We start from the raw sequence: 13,772 nt of genomic DNA, 5'->3' as shown, positions 1-13,772 counted from the left end.
GAAACTGATTTGAAACCGGCTGGTGCGTGTGTTCAGTCTTCTGTACCTTCTTCCTGATGGTAGAGGTTGTAGAAGAACATTGCCAGAGTGGGATGGATCTTTGAGAATGCTGACAGCGTTTCCTTGACAGCGGGCCTGGTAGATGGTTTCTGTAGATGGGAGGTTGGTCTTCATGATTGACTGGGCAGAGTTCACCACTCTCTGTAACTGTCTCCGAACTTGAATGGTATAGCTGCCATACCGAGTAGTGATACATCCAGACAGAATGCTCTTGATGGCACACCTATAGAAGTTGGCAAGGGTGTTCGCCGTCATGCCAAATTTCCTCAGCTGCTTGAGGAAGAAGAGACGTTGTTGGGCCTTTGTAACCAGTGCGTCCACATGAAGAGTCCAAGAAAGCTTGTTGTGGATGACTATGCCCAGGAGCTTGACACTCTCCACTAATTCCATCTCAGCGCTGTTAATGTGTAGGGGAGCATGGGTAACATCCCGTTGAAAGTCAAATCACGAGTTCCTTGGTTTGCCAGCATTGAGAGCTAGATTGTTCTCAGTGCACCATTTATCCAGGTCTTCCACCTCCCGTCTGTAGTCTGTTTCGTCACCATCTGAGATTTGACTGACTATGGTGGTGTCATCAGCGAACCTGTAAATGGCATTAGCTTGGTATTTGGTGATGCAATCATGGGTATGCAGTGAATACGGTAAGGGGCTCAGTATACACCCCTGGGGGGCTGCAGTGTTGAGTGTTAGTGAGGATGAACTATTGTCCCTAATCTTCACAGATTGTCACCTGTGTGTCAGGAAACAGGATCCAGTTGCAGAGAATGGGGCTTAGTCCGAGATCACTAAGTTTAGTAATCAGTCTCGAGGGGACAATAGTGTTGAAGGCTGAACTGTACTCAATGAGTAGTATTCTTACGTAGCTGTTCTTGGTGTCAAGATGTTCTAGGGAGGAGTGAAAGGCAAGTGATATGGCATCTGACCTGGATCTGTTGGTTTGATAGGCAAATTGGAGTGAGTTAAGAGTAATGGGGAGGCTGGAGTTGATTAATGCCATGACCAGCCTTTCAAAGCACTTCATGACCACCAAAGTTAGGGCCACTGGGCAGTAGTCATTGAGACATACTGCATGAATCTTCTTAGGCACCGGGATGATGTTGGCCCTCTTGAAATAGATAGAGACAGTGGCCTGCTGCCGGGAAAGGTTGAAGATGTCCGAGAAGACCTCTGCCAGTTGATTTGCGCATGCTCTGAGTTCACGACCTGATGCTCTGTCTGGTCCCATCGCTTTCCTTGGATTCTCAAGAAGGAAAACTGATCTGACCTCTGATGCAGTGACTGTTAGGATAGGTTTGTCACGTCTTATCGAGATAGGTGTTACTTCTCTGGCGAAATTCTGCTCAAAGCAAGCATAGAAGGCGTTGAAACAAACTAGGAGGGATGTCTCATCGTCTGCTATATTTACTCAATGCCAATTACAGGCTAACAACTCTCTGAGGAAAATAAAATCTTTTCATCAATCAATTCTCAATTTTTGAAATGTGAAACTTCTTATTTTTTAAATTTAGTTATTTTTCTCTCAAAGGGAAATATATCTTTTAAACATCTACTCTGGGAAATCCCTCAGGATCTTATATACAGTAAACTTTTTATTATCTGAAACCTATGGGACCAGCTGTGAGCCAACTGATCAAATTCTCCGGATAATCAAGAGTTCCACATAATCAATGTTAAAACACACACTAAGTAATAGAAACAGAATGCAGGAGGTATAGCCATAGCTTTATTTACAGCATAAATCATGTAAATAATACTGCAATTTTGCCTTAAATAAAATTTATTGACAGAAAGCCTTCTCACTCACATCCTCAACTGATCACTCAGACATTGTGGAAGATCGTGGTATTTGATACAGGAAAGTGGAGTTGTGGATCAATCTGATCAGCTATGATCTTATCAAGAAACTGCATGGCCTCGTCCTGTTCCTAATGCTTGTGTTCATGTGAACCTGGAGCACTGAGGTGAGGCTCTTATGTATTCTTTCGTTCATGGTTCCTACATCTTCCATGATTGCGGGAAAATAAAAGAAGAATCCTTGAAAATAGACATTTGAAGAACCTCAGGAGGAGGAGGAGGAAGAGCATGGGAAGAGATATTTGAGGCCACTTTGGTTCAAATATGTGAAGGGATATGCAACTGTGGTTTCTTTGAGATGATATATGAACACGACATTTTCTTTGTTATTTCCCAGCTTTCCCCTCTCAGTTAGATGCTAACATAATGTCCAGTTGACAAAAATCTTGGAATAAAATGAGAAAACCGTTCAAAATCACATTCTTTCATGTGAGAATAAGAGGTATAGCTAGAAAGTTTGCAGATGACACCAAAATTGGAGGTGTAGTGGACAGCGAAGAAGGTTACCTCAGATTACAATGGGATCTTGATCAGATGGACCAATGGACTGAGAGGTGACAGATGGAGTTTAATTTGGAGAAATGCAAGGTGCTGCATGTTAGGAAAGCAAATCTTAGCAGGACTATACACTTAATGGTAAGGTCCTAGGGAGTGTTGCTGAACTTGGAGTGCAAGTTCATAGCTCCTTGAAAGTGGAGTTGCAGGTAGATAGGATAGTGAAGAAGGTGCTTGGTATGCTTTCCTTTATTGATCAGAGTATTGAGTACAGGAGTTGGGAGGTCATGTTGCAGCTGTACAGGACATTGGTTAGGCCACTGTTGGAATATTGCATGCAATTTTGGTCTCCTTCCTTTCGGAAAGATGTTGTGAAACTTGAAAGGATTCAGGAAAGATTTAAAGGATGTTGCCAGGGTTGGAGGACTTGAGCTACAGGGAGAGGCTGAACAGGCTGGGGCTGTTTTCCCTGAAGTGTCAGAGGCTGAGGGGTGACCTCATAGAGGTTTACAAAATCACAAGGGGCATGGATAGGATAAAGAGACAAAGTCTTTTCCTTGGGGTCAGGGAGTCCAGAACTAAAGGGCATAGGTTTAGGTTGAGAGGTGAAAGATATAGAAGAGACCTAAGGGGCAACCTTTTCACGCAGAGGTTGGTGCGTGTATGGAATGAGCTGCCAGAGGAAGTGGTGGAGGCTGGTACAATTGCAACATTTAAAAGGCATTTGGGTGTATAAATAGGAAGGGTTTGAAGGGATATGGGTCAGGTGCTGGCAGGTAGGACTAGATTGGGTTGGGATATCTGGTCGGCATGGATGGTTTGGACCGAAGCATCTGTTTCCGTGCTGTACATCTCTATGACTATTTTCTAACATAACTTCTAATAATATGTCCAAAGCTGATCTATTGTAAACAAATTGCAGCTCTGCAGGTTATAAGATTAGGCTCTATTTTACTACAAAGAATGTTGGAAAGACTTCGCTTGAGATGCATCTCTCACAGAATCCAGTTCAACTTTCCCATCAAGTTCTCATGGCATCATTATAGAGGGTAGTGCTTATTGCATCAAATCAATTATTAACCATTTCAGGTCTTTTTAGATCCAGATACAAAACTCCCCCAAGTTGTTTTCACTGATAACTATTATTGTTATGTATTTGTTTATACAAGTTACTATTGCCCCTTCTCCACCCCCGTTTTATACAAATTTAGATGATCTGGAGATTTTACTATTCTGCCCAAAGAAGCTTGTCAATGTGCAGCCAGACAAGAACTGTCAGTCCATAGCTACTCTATATGATATTGGCACTGGACATGGCAGACAAAGGAAAATTGGTGCCCTGCTTTGTGGGTGGGAACCTGGAGGTCCTGTTGGATGGGGTGATGCAGGGATAGAAGGAACTGTTATCCCAGTACTAGCAACAGAGCCCAGACAATGCCAGCCTCATCCAAGGTTGTCACGTGGTCAATGTCGCCTTTGCCATCTGGAGGAATGCCTAGAACTGTAGGGAGAAAGTCAATGATCCTCCCATTCTGCCAGCGTGCCACCACCTTCTCCCTGTTACCTTACACTCACTTGATCTCTGCAACTGCACCAACGTCCCACCAAGGCTCATACTCTATTAGTTTCAATATTGTTCTCAACATCTTCCCTCACTGGCTATTACCCACCGCAAACCTCAGCACCACTAACTCTGCATGTCCTCTGTGCTGCCTACTCAATGGTTTGGGACACTTTCCAGCCAGCACCAAACGTAACAGCTGTATCAACCATTTTCATCTCCCATAATGTCCACTCTCTCTCATGCCAGGAGGAAAACTCTCCAAAATAGGAAAGAATGAGTCATTTTAGGTGCTGAACCGCCGAACTTTCACCACCCCTTATGTGGACAGCATCCTGACTATAACTGTTCCATTTAGCTAACTGACCATGTCCAAGCACCTATAGAGTCATAGAGACATACAGCATGGAAACAGACCCTTCGGTCCAACTTATCTGTGCAAACCAGATATCCCAACTCAATCTAGTCCCACTTGCCAACACCCGGCCCTTATCTCTTCAAACCCTTCATATTCATATTCCCATCCAGATGCCTTTTAAATGTTGCAATTGTATTAGCCTCCACCACTTCCTTTGGCAGCTCATTCCATACACGTACCACCCTCTGCGTGAAAAAGTTGTCCCTTAGGTCTCTTTATATCTTTCCCCTCTCACCCTAAATCAATGCCCTCGAGTTCTGGACTCCCCCACGCCAAAGGTATTTGTCTATTTATCCAATCAATGCCCCTCTGTAAAGGTCAGCCCTCCACCTCTGACACTCCAGGGAAGACAGCCCTAGCCTATTCAACATCTCCCACAACAGCTCAAATCCTTGCAAGGCTGCCTTTGACCTTGTGTACTGGGACCCCCTGACTGAAGGCTTGGCTTGACTGAGGACTGCTGGCAGCCATGATAAGTTTCCCGGCTTTGTGACTACATTACCCGCAGCACTGTGAGCCTGGTAGCTCTGGTGAAGGGGGCAATTATTGCAAGAAAGTGAGATCCAGGTAACTAAGATGAGTGACCTTTAAGAAGCAAGCGAACAGTCTAGAGACGCCTAAAGGATTTGCCCTTACCTAGCCTAGAGATACAGCCTGGTCCAATATGTGAGCTGGGTGTCTGTTCCTCGGTGCAAAGTGTCCTTGCAGCAGCAAAACAATCTAGTTGCCCTTGCACTTTGAGGTGCAGCATTGAAGGTCTGATGCTTACTGGATCAGAGATAAACCATGAGGGTTCTCAGAGGCTGGCACTTTTCAGATGCATAGTAGCAGTGTGAAGCAACTAACTTCACCTGTTGATCAAATGTTTAAGATACCTTATCCTTCCAAGGTAATCTGCGTTGACTTGGCTCTTTTCAAGACCAAAGGTGACAGTCTTCGGGCTGTGGTGTGTTTTCATGATGCATGGCCAGACGTTCAGAGTACACATTATCCTATGAGATGACTTTAATGCGCCCCATTTCAGCATCAAGCTCGCATGTGGAATTTATGGCTTGGACTGTATTTACAACATTTCTAATAAGGCCAATATTACAAGCCTTGGCATCTTTGGATGTTGGGTGCATGTGGCTGATACTCATGAAGTGTTCCCTGAGATGTTCATGCCTGGTGTCCAATATGGAGGTCCTTTGGAGCAATTCGCAATCTGAAGGCAACAGATAGCTGTTCTGATTTCCATCTTGAGAACAGGTGTCAGATCTCGTGGTGACAGTGATCACCACTGCCTCACATTTACTATGGCCTTGGAGAGGGAAAGGAGCAGTTACCGAGGGAAGATATTTAATTGGAGAAAAGGAAATTATGATGCTATCAGTCAGGAGTTGGGAAGTACAGACTGGGAGCAATTGTTCCACAGAAAGGGCACAGCAAACATGTGGAGACTATTTAAGGAGCAGTTGTTGCAAGTGATGCACAAATTTGTTCCTCTGAGACAGGTAAGAAGGGATTAGATTAAGGAACCTTGGATGACAAGAACAGAGGAACTACTCGTCAAAAGGAAGAAGGCAGCTTACATTAGATGGAGGAAGCAAGGATCTAGCACAGCTTTAGAGGATTACAGGCTTGCTAGAAAGGAGCTCAGAAATGGACTGAAGAGAGCCAAGAGGGGGCACGACAAAGGCTTGGCAGGAAGGATTAGGGAGAACACAAAGGCATTTTTCTCATACATGAGGAATAAGAGAATGGTCAGGGAGAAGGTAGGGCCTATCAGGAATAGCAGAGGGAACTTGTGCGTGGAGTCTGAGCAGATAGTGGAAGCCCAAAATGAGTTTTTGGCTTCGGTTTTCACCAAAGAAGGGGACCTTGTTATAAATGAAATCTTTGAGGAGCTGGGATACAGTCTTGACCAGATCAGGATTGATGAAGTTGATGTGCTGGAACTTTTGGAAAACATTAAGATTGATAAGTCCCCAGGGCCAGACCAGATTTATCCTAGGCTGCTCCGGAAAGTGAGAAAGGAGGTTGCTAAGCCGCTGGCGAGGATATTTGCTTCCTCACTCTCCACGGGAGTTGTACTGGAGAATTGTAAGGAGGCGAATGCTGTTCCACTTTTCAAGAAGGGTAATAGGGAAATCCCTGGCAATTACAGACCAGCTGGTCTCATGTCTGTGGTCAGCAAAGTTTTGGAAAGAATCCTGAGGGATAGGATTAGTGACTATTTGGCAAAGCATAGTGTGATTAAAGGCAGTTAGCATGGCTTTGTGAGAGGCAAGTCATGCCTCTTTGAGGAGGTGACAAGACAGGTCAATGAAGGTCAAGCAGTGGATGTGGTGTATCTGGACTTCAGCAAGGCATTTGATAAGGTTTCCCATCTAGGCTCATTAATACAGTCAGGAAGTATGGGATACAGAGAGATTTGGCTATCTGGATTCAGAATTGGCTGGCTGACAAAAGAGAGTGGTTGTAGATGGAAAGTATTCTGCCTGGAGGTTAGTATTGAGTGGGGTCCCACAGGACTCTGTTCTTGGGCCTCTGCTCTTTATAGTTTTTACAACTGACTTGGATGAGGAGGTTGAGGCGTGTGTTAGTAAATTTGTAGATGACACAAAGGTTGGAGGTGTCGTCGATAGTATAGAGGGCTACTGCAGGCTGCAGCACAACTTAGGATGCAGAGCTGGGCTGAGAAATGGCAGATGGAGTTTAACTTGATAAATGGGAAGTGATGCATTTTGGAAGGTCGAACTCAAATGCTGAATATAGGATTAAAGACAGGATTCTTGGCAGTGTGGAGAAACAGAGGGATCTGGGTGTGCAAGTTCATAGATCCCTCAAAGTTGCCACCCAAGTGGATAGGGTTGTTAAGAAAGCATATGGTGTTTTGGCTTTCATTAACGGGGGGATCAAGTTTAAGAGCTGTGAGGTTTTGCTACAGCTCTACAAGTCCCTGGTGAGACCACACTTGGAATATTGTGTCCCGTTCTGGTTGGCCTCCAATAGGAAAGATACAGAGGCTTTTGAGAGGCTGCAAAGAAGATTAACCAGGATGCCGCCTGGACTGGAGGGCTTGCTTTATGAAGAAAGGTTGAATAAGCTCGGACTTTTTCTCTGGAGAGAAGGAGGAAGAGAGGAGACCTGATAGAGGTGTATGAGTGGAATGGATAGAGTCAGTAGCCAGAGAGTTTTCCCCAGGGCAGGATTGACTGGTATGAGGAGTCATAGTTTGAAGATATTAGGAGGAAGTATAAAGGAGATGTCAGAGGTAGGTCCTTTACGCAGAGAATTGTGAATGCATGGAATATATTGCCAGCTGTGGTGGTGGAAGCAGAGTCATTGGGGACATTTAAGTGACTGCTGGACATGCACATGGAGAGCAGTGAGTTGAGGGGTGCGTCGGTTTAAGTTACTATATTTTACATTTAAATTAAATCTCCGCATAACATTGTGGGCCAAAGGGTTGTTCTGTGCTGTACTTTTCTATGTTCTATGTTCTAATTGTCAACATCTAGTTTGTATTAAAAGGATGGTATATAGAAAGCTGCAAATTAATGAGGTGTGATTTGCAGTTAATTAAGTAATTCATAAACAATAACCGTCCCCCTTAATAGGCAACTCTTTGTTGCATTGCAAGAATCCTTTCTAGATGTACAGCATTTTAAGAATGCAATGAATTACTCACAATATCAAGAAAGGTCTTGCTGGACTTCTAACATGTTTCCATCAGATTTCTTGCCATAGCCCAAGTAATTCAGGCCTCTGTAAGACTCAGTCATTTGGGTATCTCTTCAACTGAGACCATTCTATCTCATTTACCTTTTTGTGTGGGTAGTTCTTCAGTCTTCTGTTTTCCTCGGGCTGTGCCCGACATCTTGAAAGGATGATTTGTTTTAGAAATAAAAACAACTGGTTTTAACAGCTGGGTATTACTTGTATCTGTGACACTACACTGCTCCATAATGTTGGCAAGGACTTTTAGTATTTGGTGTTTGCCTTACATGCCACATTGGCTTATCATGTGTTGTTTCTAGTCTGTATCTTAAGAATTGAGCAGATTCCGAAGGTCTCTTCATAGGATTGATCCATGTGACTTCTGGTCCTCTGTTTCACTCATCAATTGTGTGGCCTTCTCATGATTAAAATTTTCTTTGGACTGTAGTAAATCTGATAAAGGCCATCAGTAACAATTGTAACTTTAATTTATTGTAGTCTCTTCATGAGCCTGCAGCGATCATTAATACAGTCATCGACGTATATTCCTGAATATTGTATTTTCCTTTTAAATTTCTCTTTCAAGAATCCTTTTAGTTCGTCAGGTTAAAATAATTGTAAAGTGCTTTCTTCAAAAATGTTATTACTTGCTAAACAATTTTATCCAGATTGTGCACAGGAATGTGTTTACTTGTTTAACTTCAGATATATACCCAGCTATTCTATATATAGGTATGCTGTTTTGGAAAATCTGATAAATGGGTGATGGATTGTCAGGGTGATGGATTGAAGCACGAACAGCCAAGTTTCTGGTATTGAGACTGGCTTGAATGCAACAAGGGGTACATCGGCTTCCAAGAGATCAATTATGTTAGGGGATTCTCTAGTCCGAGGTACAGATTGATGTTTCTGTGGCCAGCAGCGAAAAAACAGGATGATGTGTTGTTTCCCTGGTGCCAGGTTTAAGGATGTCTGAGAGAGGGTGCAGAATGTTCTCACAGGGGAGAGGGGCCAGCAAGAGGTCATTGTCCACATTGGAACCAATGACATAGGAAGGGAAAAGGATAAGATTCTGAAGGGAGATTACAGGGAGTTAGGCAGAAATTTAAAAAGGAGGTCCTCAAGGGTAGTAATATCTGGATTACTCCCAGTGCTATGAGCTCGTGAGTGTAGGAAGAGGAGGATAGAGCAAATGGCTGAGGAGCTAGTGTATGGGAGAAGGATTCACATTTTTGGATCATTGGATTCTCTTTTGGGATAGAAGTGACCTGTACAAGAAGGACAGATTGCACCTAAATTGGAAGGGGACTAATATACTGGCAGGGAAATTTGCTCGAACTGCTCAGGAGGATTTAAACTAGTAAGGCGAGGTGGGGGGGGTGGGGGGAAACCCAGGGAGATAGTGAGGAAAGGGATCAATCTGAGACTGGTATAGTTGAGAACAGAAGCGAGTCAAACAGTCAGGGCAGGCAGGGACAAGGTAGGACTAATAAATTAAACTGCATTTATTTCAATGCAAGGGGCCTAACAGGGAAGGCAGATGAACTCAGGGCATGGTTAGGAACATGGGACTGGGATATCATAGCAATTATGGAAACATGGTCAGGGATGGGGAGGACTAGCAGATTAATGTTCCAGGATACAAATGCTACAGAAAGGACAGAACGGGAGGCAAGAGAGGAAGGGGAGTGGCATTGTTGATAAGGGATAGCATTACAGCTGTGCTGAGGGAGGATATTCCTGGAAATACATCCAGGGAAATTATTTGGGTGGAACTGAGAAATAAGAAAGGGATGATCACCTCATTGGGATTGTATTATAGACCCTCTAATAGTCAGAGGGAAATTGAGAAACAAACTTGCAAGGAGATCTCAGCTATCTGTAAAAATAATAGGGTGGTTATGGTAGAGGATTTTAACTTTCCAAACATCAACTGGGACTGCCATAATGTTAAAGGTTTGGATGGACAGGAATTTCTTAATTGTGTACAAGAAAATTTTCTGATTCAGTATGTGGATGAACCTACTAGAGAAGCTGCAAAACTTGACCTAACCTTGGGAAATAAGGCAGGGCAGGTGACTGAGGTGTCAGTGGGAGAGCACTTTGGGGCCAGTGACCATAATTCTATTCGTTTTAAAATAGTGATGGACAAGGATAGACCAGATCTAAAAGTTGAAGTTGTAATTTGGAGAAAGGCCAACTTTTACATTATTAGCAAGAACTTTCGAAAACTGAGTGGGGGCAGAAGTTCACAGGTAAAGGGATGGCTGGAAAATGGGAAGCCTTCAGAAATGAGATAACAAGAATCCAGAGAAAAGTATATTCCTGTTAGATTGAAAGGAAAGGCTGGTAGGTATAGGGAATGCTGGATGACTAAAGAAATTGAGGGTTTGGTTAAGAAAAAGAAGGAAGCATATGTAAGGTATAGACAGGATAGATCAAGTGAATCCTTAGAAGAGTATAAAGGAAGTAGGAGTATACTTAAGAGGGAAATCAGGAGGGCAAAACGGGGACATGAGATAGTTTTGGCAAATAGAATTAAGGAGAATTCAAAGGGTTTTTACAAATACATTAAGGACAAAAGGGTAACTAGGGAGAGAATAGGGCCCCTCAAAGATCAGCAAGGCGGCCTTTGTGTGGAGCCACAGAAAATGGGGAAGATACTAAATAAGTATTTTGCTTCGTATTCACTGTGGAAAAGGTTATGGAAGATATAGACTACAGGGAAATAGATGGTGACATCTTGCAAAATGTCCATATTACAAAGGAGGAAGTGCTGGATGTCTTGAAACGGATAAAGGTGGATAAATCCCCAAGATCTGATCAGGTGTACCCGAGAACTCTGTGGGAAGCTAGAGCCGTGATTGCTGGGCCTCTTGCTGAGATATTTATATCATCGATAGTCACAGGTGAGGTGCTGGAAGACTGGAGGTTAGAAAACTTGTTGCTACTGTTTAGGAAGGGTGTTAAGGACATGCCAGGGCACTATAGACCAGTGAGCTTGACGTCGGTGGTGGGCAAGTTATTGGAGGGACAGGATGTACATGTATTTGGAAAGGCAAGGACTGATTAGGGATAGTCAACATGGCTTTGTGCATGGGAAACCATGTCTCACAAACTTGATTGAGTTTTTTGACGAAGTAACAAAGAGGGTTGATGAGGGCAGAGTAGTAGATGTGAGTGTTATGGACTTCAGTAAGGCGTGCAACAAGGTTCCCCATGGGAGACTGATTAGCAAGGTTAGATCTCATGGAATATGGGGAGAACTCGCCATTTGGATACTGAACTGGCTCAAAGGTAGAAGATAGAGGGTGGTGGTGGAGGGTTGTTTTTCAGACTGGAGGCCTGTGACCAGTGGAGTGCCATAAGGATTGGTGCTGGTTTCTCTACTTTTTGTCATTTACATAAATGATTTGGATGTAAGCATAAGAGGTTCAGTTGGTAAGTTTGCAGATGACACCAAAATTGGAGATGTAGTGGACAGCGAAGAGGGTTACCTCAGATTACAACAGGAACTTGACCAGATGGGCCAATGGGCTGAGAAGTGGCAGATGGAGTTTAATTCAGATAAATGTGAGGTGCTGCATTTTGGGAAAGCAAATCTTAGCAGGGCTTATACACTTACTGGTAAGGTCCTAGGGAGTGTTGCTGAACAAAGAGACCTTGGATTGCAGGTTCATAGCTCCTTGAAAGTGGAGTCGCAAGTAGATAGGATAGTGAAGAAGGCGTTTGGTATGCTTTCTTTTATTTTTCAGAGTATTGAGTACAGGAGTTGGGAGGTCATGTTGCGGCTGTACAGGACATTGGTTAGGCCACTGTTGGAATATTGCGTGCAATTCTCGTCTCCTTCCTATCGGAAAGATGTTGTGAAACTTGAAAGGGTTCAGAAAAGATTCACAAGGATGTTGCCAGGGTTGGAGGATCTGAGCTACAGGGAGAGGCTGAACAGGCTGGGGCTGTTTTCCCTGGAGTGTCGGAGACTGAGGGGTGACCTTATAGAAGTTTACAAAATTATGAGGGGGCATGGATAGGGTAAATAGGCTGGAATCGAGAAGTCCAGAACTAGAGGCTTAGGTTTGGGGTGAGAGGGGAAAGATATAAAAGAGTTCTAAGGGGCAACCTTTTCACACAGAGGGTAGTATGTGTATGGAATGAGCTGCCAGAGGAAGTGGTGGAGGCTAGTACAATTGCAACATTTAAGAGGCATTTGGATGGGTATACGAATAGGAAGGGTTTGGAGGGATATGGGCCGGGTGCTGGTAGGTGGGACTAGATTGGGTTGGGATATCTGGTTGGCATGGATGGGTTGGACCGAAGGGTCTGTTTCCATGCTGTACATCTCTATGACTGCATGACTCTATACCTCAAGAATATTTTGCTCCCGGATGCCCAATTCTGTGTTTTTTTATGGCCCATCTTTGAAATGAAATCTTCCTGGCAATTCCATTTGTAATGCAATTGCTTCCTAATGTGATCAGGTGTTTTATCTTCTTTAAAGGTTTTTATTTAGCAGGACTGGCAGTCTTGTTGCATTTTGCTGCTGTTCTGAGGGTTTTCTAACTCTGAGGCTTAAATAGAGAATTCCTGGGCTATGTGTCAATGATGGGCACATTTGTGGTTTATAATAAAGGTCTTCTCACCTTTCACAGACATAGCAGAGGTTTCCATGCCTCTTGCACATTTTAACAGAGGATTTCCTGCCATCTGTGACTACATTGGAAGATTCCAATGATTCAGAGCAGAATCTCCCCATTCTTGAAATTACCCAACAATCATCTGTGCATTATGACAGCATTTCCTAACCAAAATTATAATTTTTTTATTTTTAAATGACTGTTTGTTCAGTCTGAATTACTGTGCAGTTTAAAATGTCTTTTTTTGTATAAGGGACCTTTTGGGTTTAACTCATACAGTCCTCAATGTCTGTTCATTTGCTGATTAAAACTGGACTTTGGAGCAGTACCATAGACTATCACCTCACAGTGCAGCCTATAGCTCTGCCTTCCAGCTGCAGATTTCTGCTGTCCTTGAGCATCTTCTGTCAGGACTAGAATGTTCTCCCTCCTGTTTTGTGGAGTACTCTTCTGTACTGAGTGCTGTCACAGGTAATTTTAGGTTTGTTGTCCTCAGCAATCCTTTATACAAAAAGAGAAATTTTAAACTGCACAGAAATTCGGACTGAATGAACAGTCATTTTAAAATTTCATTCAAGTTACCGGGATACCGGCATGTTTGCCTTATTGGACCTGGTGCTCCTATATTAAATTTTCAGGGACCACCATTGCCATTTTGTTATGTGTGCTGTTCTTCATACCTTCTAAGTTTTTGGGTTCTTTCGGGGCTTATGTGATCCAACGTATGTGAGGGCAGCCACCATCTGCTCCAACAAGTCATATAAAGTAAACACTAAATGTAGTTTATTGCTTCTCTAAATGTTTCTACATCAGTACAAAGACTGTTGGGGGGACCAAGTCTCAGGTCTGACTTCCATGAGGTCCCACTAACTCTCCCACACACCTCAAACAGAGCCAGTCTGATTCAGTAGAAACTGCATGCTACAGATAGAACTAAATGGTCCCTCAACCAGCAGGTCAGATGAAAGCTCTGCAGTCTTGTCACATCCAGTTGTTAATTTTAATAGACAATTAAATAATTAAATAAGTAACTGGAGGAGGAGAAAGT

The sequence above is a fragment of the Chiloscyllium punctatum genome, chromosome 9, assembly GCF_047496795.1.
Source record: "Chiloscyllium punctatum isolate Juve2018m chromosome 9, sChiPun1.3, whole genome shotgun sequence".
Lineage (NCBI taxonomy): Eukaryota > Metazoa > Chordata > Chondrichthyes > Orectolobiformes > Hemiscylliidae > Chiloscyllium > Chiloscyllium punctatum.
Note: the sequence above shows the minus strand (reverse complement) of the source record.